Consider the following 7,857-nt stretch of genomic DNA (forward strand, 5'->3'; position numbering starts at 1 on the left):
AACGGAACTTGATTATGAGCTTGTGCGTTGGCTAGACTAAAAGAGTATATACAGATAAGAATTTTGGGTGGAACTTGATTATGTGCTTGTGCGTTGGGTAGGCCTTTCAAAATCAGAAGATAGTTGGATTTATAAAAACGAAATTCTATAAAGAACAATAAAAATGTAGACATTGACGTCAATGCGTGAAATAAATTATGTTTCTTCACAATCACGCAATTCCTATTTATAAAGTGTGAAGAAAAGCATGTACAGATAAGAATTTGAACAGAACGTTACATATTTATATATACAAATCTGGAGGGTATAAAGGCGGAAGAATTTCAAAAAGTGTTCAGTTTCCATCTATTCGTTCACGCAACTCAATTTCGAATCGTTTGCTTATTCATTCAAATTTATTATTCAAAAAAAACAAAATCAAAATTAAAATGACGGTTTTTATAATATTTTTTGTGATACTTTCCCTCTTTAATCCGATGGTGAAAATGGTACCACTCCCCAAAGAAATGACTTTAATTGAAAACCCATCGACTTCCAATAATTCGATTGGGTTATTTATCAATGTTCCAAAACTAAAAAAAATCATTAAAATTGACTTAAAATTTGAGATCCTAGAGGGCAGTCATGTTTTTATGGATCTCATAAACAAGACAAGTGATGAAAGTGAGATACCAAACTTAAAAAGTGAACTCGATACAAAAATATTTAATGCTATTAATGGTAGCATTAATGAAAAAGACTTAACAACAAGTACAAGTGCAAGTACAGTTGAAGAAGAAGAAATATCTACATCAACATCTACTACAACTACATCTACCTCAACTACAACAAGTGCAACTACACCTACAATGAGAAGGGGAATTCTGGAGGAGGAGGAGAAGGAAGAAACAACAACTACATCAGCAGCAAAAAAGAACTTCTGGAAGAAGATACAACAAAAACAGCTACATCAACAACTACAACCCCAACCAATCTTTTTGATTTTAATAGCGAAAATGAAAGTGTTGATCACATAGAAAATAAAACCATAGGAGATGAAAAATCAGAAAAAATTAATATGGGTATAAATGATAGTGAGAGAGAATTTGAAAACGTAAGTCGAGCACCAACATTTAGTAATACGTCACAAGAATTAGTGTTGGGGATCAGTGATAGTGATACAGAATTTGAAAGTGTAAGTCGGGTTCCAATAAAAAGGAACACTACTCATAAATTAAAAAGCACTGAAAACATACACAACTCTCAAATCGAATTCACAAAGAGAGGTATAATTGAGAATTTTAAGCAAAAATTAGTTGAAAATGAAAGGAGAATAGGAGGGCATATGGATTTGGGAAGAAGGGGTCTAAACAGATTCTTTACTATCCAATGCAAAACTGCTACAGTAGGAGTTAAATGTCATTACAATAATATATATAGAAGAACACATTCTAGGCGAAGTTTAAGTAAATCTAAGCGTATGAATTTAAAATATTTATCTAATCGCCACCGCCACCAAAAATCTAAACGCAATACTAATACCCCCTTAGCAACTTTAAGAATAAATTGTTTTGAATTTGCAGAAGTTTTATCCCAAACAGTAATTAATGCAGAGAGACGAAAAGATAGGATTGTCTATGAAAAAATATCAAAAGATGCTGATCTTCTCTCCAAACAAGAGAGTAAAAGAGAAGAGATAGAAGAAGAAGAAACAGGTTATCTTAGTGATGGTCCACAAATCCATGAAATTGAAATAGAGGAAGCAGAAAGAATTAATGGGATATATTTAAGAAAGAGAAATTTAGCAGCTCAAATGATGGTTGAATATTTAAATAAAAAAGAAAGTCAGATTAGCACAGATAAAATATCAATTAACGATATTAACGATTTCAAAATAACTAATAGTGATATTATATCATAATCTGATTGAGTAGGGAAATATGTTTGTTTTTACAGAATATAAAAATAGAAGATGAAAATAATAATTCGAGTAAATTAAAAAAAGGTGAGTTTAATATATATATATATATATATATATATATATATACTAATATATATATATATATATATATATATATTTTCAGAACTCCAAAACATAAATAAAAAAGTTGAAAATAATATTTCGGATGGAGCTCAAAAAGGTTGGTTAAATACATGTAAAATAATATTTGTATATATATATATAGTAAAATATTTATATTTTCAGAACTCCAAAACATTAATAAAAAAGAGGATGGCAAATTTTCTCATAATTTGTATGGTGATGACGATGATGATGATGATGACCATGATACAATCCTTTATGATGATGAAAATCCGGAACCATGTATTCCAAGATCATCTAGTGAGGATGAAACTATTCTTGTTGAGGGTGGTATAGATAACTATGTTCAAACTATACCGTTTAATTTAGATGAAGATAATGATAAATACATTAAATCAATTCCTTTAAGTAATGATGACAATAAAGTATATAGATTACAGGGTGGTATAGATAACTATAAACAAACTGTACCACTAAATATAGAAGAAAGTAAACAAATTGAATGTAATTCAAAGAAAATATTGTAATTCTTCTGTTAAATTCAAATTTTCATGTTCTGTTAATTCTCATAAATTTTAACATTACCCTGTAAGTAAAAGCGATGTTTGTTCTGTTAAATAAAAATTTTATAATAATAATATTGTGAATTGTAATATTTGGTTTATACATTACCTTACATTTTACCCTTTAAATAAAAAAGCGTTGTTTGTTCTGTCTTATTTACAATTATAGAGTACATTTATTCATTTTTTTTATCATTTAGTAAACTTAATTCTAATTCTATACAAAACATTTCAAATTCACATTCATATATATTTTTGTGAAATTTTTCTATTTCATTCTCTTGATAATTATTTCTATTAGAACAATTCTCTATTTCTTTTATTCTTTGTTCATAAACATAAATATTTGAATCCATTTCATTAAGTTTATTTTCTAATCTTTTTTCATCTATTTTATAATGGCCATATTGTAGTGTATTAATTTTATTGTCTTGTATAAGAACCTTTGTGTCTTTATGACTGAGAACTACTTTTTTACATTTAATTGTTGATAAAAGATGATTTTTAGATCTAATCATTGACATAGAGCCTACCACTTCCTCTTCCGAAAACAAACATTTTTTAAAACTATTAAAAGTTAATTGATCTACTGCACTTCTTTTAACACCCTTTGATTTTTTCACTGTTTTTTCAGAGCTGTCATTACTATTAGATGTTTTAAAGGCATACATTTTTGATCTCAAACCAACAAATTCAGTCATAGGTCTTCCATTGAGTTCATCTTTAAAAAAACCCAACCTGTTTTTATTAGCTTTAGGAAAATTATAGAGATTAAGTAATTCATCAGAATAATCTGATGTATCAAACTTCATCTCAACATCATTCTGAATATCTTTATAAAAATCTTCAGTGTTAATGGTATATATAAAAGAATCTGTATCCATATAATTTAATTGAACATTTTCATTGTATTTAGGTTTGATATAATTATAATGAAAATCATACATTTTCCATTTCGATAAATCTAATACAGCAAAACCTAAATATAAAGGTTTGTTGTACAACACATTTAATCTTTTCATTTGAAAGGCAAAGAAGTTTTCTGAAAACTGTTTGACACTATGGAAGTTTGACTTTGAAATAAGAGATCTACCACAATGCCTTTTTGGACCAGAAGAATCGGATGGTGAAGCACTTTCCCATTCAGTAATTAATTTAATATTAACGCGCTTATCGACATTTTCCATCGTTTTACCGTAGACAGCATTATTTAAAAGTTTAAAAAAATCTTTTTCAAATGTATTTTTTGCATTAGTTCTATGGAATGTATTCAAATCAATATATGTTTTTAGCCAAGGTTTCTGAAAGAAGCGAAGACCTCTATGAATTTTTGTTAGAATTAATGCATTTTCTATACACTGTTGAAGATTTTTATAATGAATTATATATTTTTCTTTATCCCTTAAATCAGCAATTAATTTTTTTATTTTGTCTGACTTTGTTGGTAACTGATTATTACAACAAAATGGAAGGTCATTATGTTTATCGTGCAATTTTAAAGGATATTTTAAATCTACCTCAAAAATGTATCCATATTCACTATCATCTGCAATCTCAGCAATGTTTTTACTATCAAGTTCCCCCCTTGAAATCCATTCAAAACCTCCATATGGTAAAGATTGTGACATAGCCCAACCATATAAATTATTTGCATCCAAATAAATCAAATATGATTATTTTTGAGTACTATCAAAATTCTCAACATATTTATTATTTGCTTTAGCATATCTACATGTACATTGAACTAAGCCACCACGAATACCACTTTGAATAAATTTATACTGATCTATATCAGTTAATAAATCTAATTCATTTTTAGTACATTTTAACATAGCTTCCCATGATAATACTGGTGTAGTGAAAAAATGTGCTGGATCAAGTGAATAAATGTTACTACAAAGTCCTCGAAAGTTTTCAAAGACATCAGACATTAATAAAACATCTGTTTTTAAATATAATTCTAAATAATCTTTAAGATTATTACAAGAAAACTCATTCCATACCTTTTGTGCGTGAGTATAATTTTCAACTGAACATTCATTTTCGGTTAAGGAACTATAGAAAGCTTCTCTAGGAGGTAATTTACTTTCTTTTAATTTCTCAACTGAATCTAAATATTCATATGGAAATACACCCTTTCGTCGCATTAAGTTGAAATGATTTTCATTAGGGAAAAATGATCTTGTTATACACATTTTTTCACTATCTAGATTTGAAGCTAATGTATCTAAAGCAGAAGGCATAAATCGAAACGAGTCTAGAAAACGGATTTCAAAGTTATCACCATTACTTAAAGTTATAATTTTTGAAATTGATATATATTGTTCCTTATTTAATGGAATTACCTTTATTTCCCCAGGTATGACTGCCAAATCTTTAATAAATAGATGGCAATCATACCTGGTGAAATTGTGGAAGAAAACAGGAATAAATTTTGGAACTGTATATTTTAAATTACACTCATTATGTGCTGCCCCCCTAAATTTTCCTGTGAAGTGACAGTGATCCCTAACTCTGTCTAATAAAAGAGGAGTGTTGCATATATGACAATTATTAGATTTTTGGAAATCATCTTCTTCAACATCTGACATTATTAAAGAAACAGATTTTGAAATATAGTTTTCATATATAAAACTTAAATTTTCTATTAGTGATAACAGGAAATTCATTCCCGAGTTAAATACAGTTTCTAAGACAAACTTATCTAAACTGTTATCATGTGCACACTTTATATAGTATGTATATGAAACAGGTCTATGTATATTTATAATATTTAAATTTAATGTTTCGTTTTTATTAATTGGTTGAAGGATGCATTCAAAGTCAGCGTAAACTGTGAATGGGACCATCACTCCCTTTGGAACATTTGTATACCGTAAAGTGGCATCCTTCATGTTGGGTAAGCGTGAGACTTTTTTCCCACAGACTTCTGAATGCCGGTTGGCAGCATCTTCACTCAATGAGTAATTTAAGCAAATTTGACAGAACCATTTTTTTGATTTGTCTCTCGAAACTTGAGAGGAAACCAAACTAAAAAAAGATAAACACAAAAAAAAAAAAATTTTTAAGCTTATAAATATTATGAAATTTAAAAACAAAAACAGGTAAAAGATATAATAATGATAAAATGATAAAACAACTTACTTTGAGAGATTTTTAATCCAAGTATAGTGTGCTTTACATCCTTCCTCCAGTATCAACATATTTATATAATTTCTCCTCACTTCAGGGGAGTAAAATATGGGCCCGAATATAACTCCATCGTCGAATCCAAAAAGTGTAATATTTATGTCTTTATTTATTTCCATAAATTTCGATATATCCGCAGGCTTTAGTGGAAATTGCAATCCAGTGAAATTTAGTGTGATCCCATTGACTTGAATTACTTCATCATTTATATTCACTTTATAGCTTGTGCATCTGTTCGCATTCTTATTTAGTTTACTTAATGCTGCGATTAAGCTCCATTTAAAACAATATTCATCATCTGTGTTTTTTACATTTATAATTGCTTTTTTTCCTTCTAAACAAGAGGGTTGTTTTATATATGATGATCCTCTTAAGGGTGAATATTGATTAATATTCATCTCCAATCGAGTGAGATGAAGCAAAGTCCATCCACTATCCCTTTCTTGGAATTCTTCCATCCTTGCCAAAATTTTTTCCATGTGCTCCTTATATTCATTTTCAATGTTCGAATAGGCACTAATTATTGTCATCTTACTTTGAAATGACTTTATTTCAATACATTCCTTTTCTTCCTTCAAAAGTCCGTACTCTCCAAAAAGTTCAAAATTTATTTTCACCGATGCATAACTTTCCAACAATGGATACAAGTGAGGTAGAAAAGCTTCTCCTGCTTCCTCCATAAATTGTTTTGGATAAATTACATCATTGTTGGTGTTTTCATATAAGTAGTGAACAATCCTTCCTTGAAATCCAGAACTGATTTTTTTTATCCTTGAATCCACTGGTTCAACAACATTCTTCTTGTGTTGCTCCGTTCGCAGATGATGAGCCCACGAAATGTTACCCGATAGGGTAATGTTGCACTTTCCACAATACTTATTCATTTTTTTTTGTTTTGATTTTTTTCTTTTTTTGGAAGTATTGTATTGTTACTTGTACTTTTCACTTTGTTATACTTTACTTTTACTGTAAAGTATTTTATGTTTTATCAATTTGATAAGTTTACACAACACAAGTCTGGGTAGTTCACAGTTCACACAACTTTACTTTACACTTGGTAAAGTATTTTAATTTTTATCAATTTGATAATCTCGCACAAATCGAATTCGGATGGAACGTAAGTTAACACAACTTTACTTTAGCTTTGAATTACCGGAGGGTTCACACGACGATTCTAGATGGTTCGCTCAACTCAAATAGTTTTCTAAAACTGAACTACTTTCCACATTTCTCCTTAACACATACATTTTTTGAAAACTTAGAAGGTAACCGTTTTCTCTTTCTATAAGCGCATGAGAATAAATTTTCAAATATGATTAAAGAAAAACGTATTTGACTAAACAAACGATCTCATTTGGTTTTGTTCTGTTAGGAACCACCACCACAGTCACCATTTTGACCACAAGACCGTAGGCAGGTTACACTAACAGGTGTCACCTACAACCCTAATTGAATCAACAAAACGCCCACGCATAACAAAACAACGTTTTTGTTACACTCCCACGCTCACTTTCCCATCTAATGCTCGCTAAAGAGGGGGAGGTTACCGAACTCACGCTTGTTTCACACCACAAAAGTATGCGGTCTAATATCCCTCAAACCAACACCTTTTGACCACAAGACCGTAGGCAGGTTACACTAACAGGTGTCACCTACAACCCTAATTGAATCAACAAAACGCCCACGCATAACGCCTTCTAACCCAAGTTAGAAGCAACATAGTGACCTGTGTGCAACCATTGCACTCCACAAAATCCCACGCATGACAAAACACCCCTATCACACACGCAAGCCAGGTGTCACCTACAACCCTAATTGACTCAACAAAACGCCCACGCATAACGCGTTCTAACCCAAGTTAGAAGCAACATAGTGACCTGTGTGCAACCATTGCACTCCACAAAACCCCACGCATGACAAAACACCCCTATCACACACGCAAGCCAGGTGTCACCTACAACCCTAATTGACTCAACAAAACGCCCACGCATAACGCGTTCTAACCCAAGTTAGAAGCAACATAGTGACCTGTGTGCAACCATTGCACTCCACAAAATCCCACGCATGACAAAACACCCCTAT

At 30.6% G+C, this 7,857-nt stretch overlaps 1 long non-coding RNA gene across 1 annotated transcript; it reads left to right on the forward strand.

Moving 5' to 3' along the window:
• The first annotated feature begins 401 nt into the window (after positions 1-401).
• LOC136117758 (uncharacterized) lies at positions 402-2,696 on the forward strand. Its single transcript, XR_010655300.2, has 3 exons — positions 402-1,984; positions 2,064-2,120; positions 2,186-2,696. It is a non-coding gene; the product is annotated as an uncharacterized lncRNA (long non-coding RNA).
• Positions 2,697-7,857: the final 5,161 nt, after the last annotated feature.

Source organism: Drosophila suzukii, chromosome X, assembly GCF_043229965.1.
Source record: "Drosophila suzukii chromosome X, CBGP_Dsuzu_IsoJpt1.0, whole genome shotgun sequence".
In the NCBI taxonomy this organism is placed as follows: domain Eukaryota; kingdom Metazoa; phylum Arthropoda; class Insecta; order Diptera; family Drosophilidae; genus Drosophila; species Drosophila suzukii.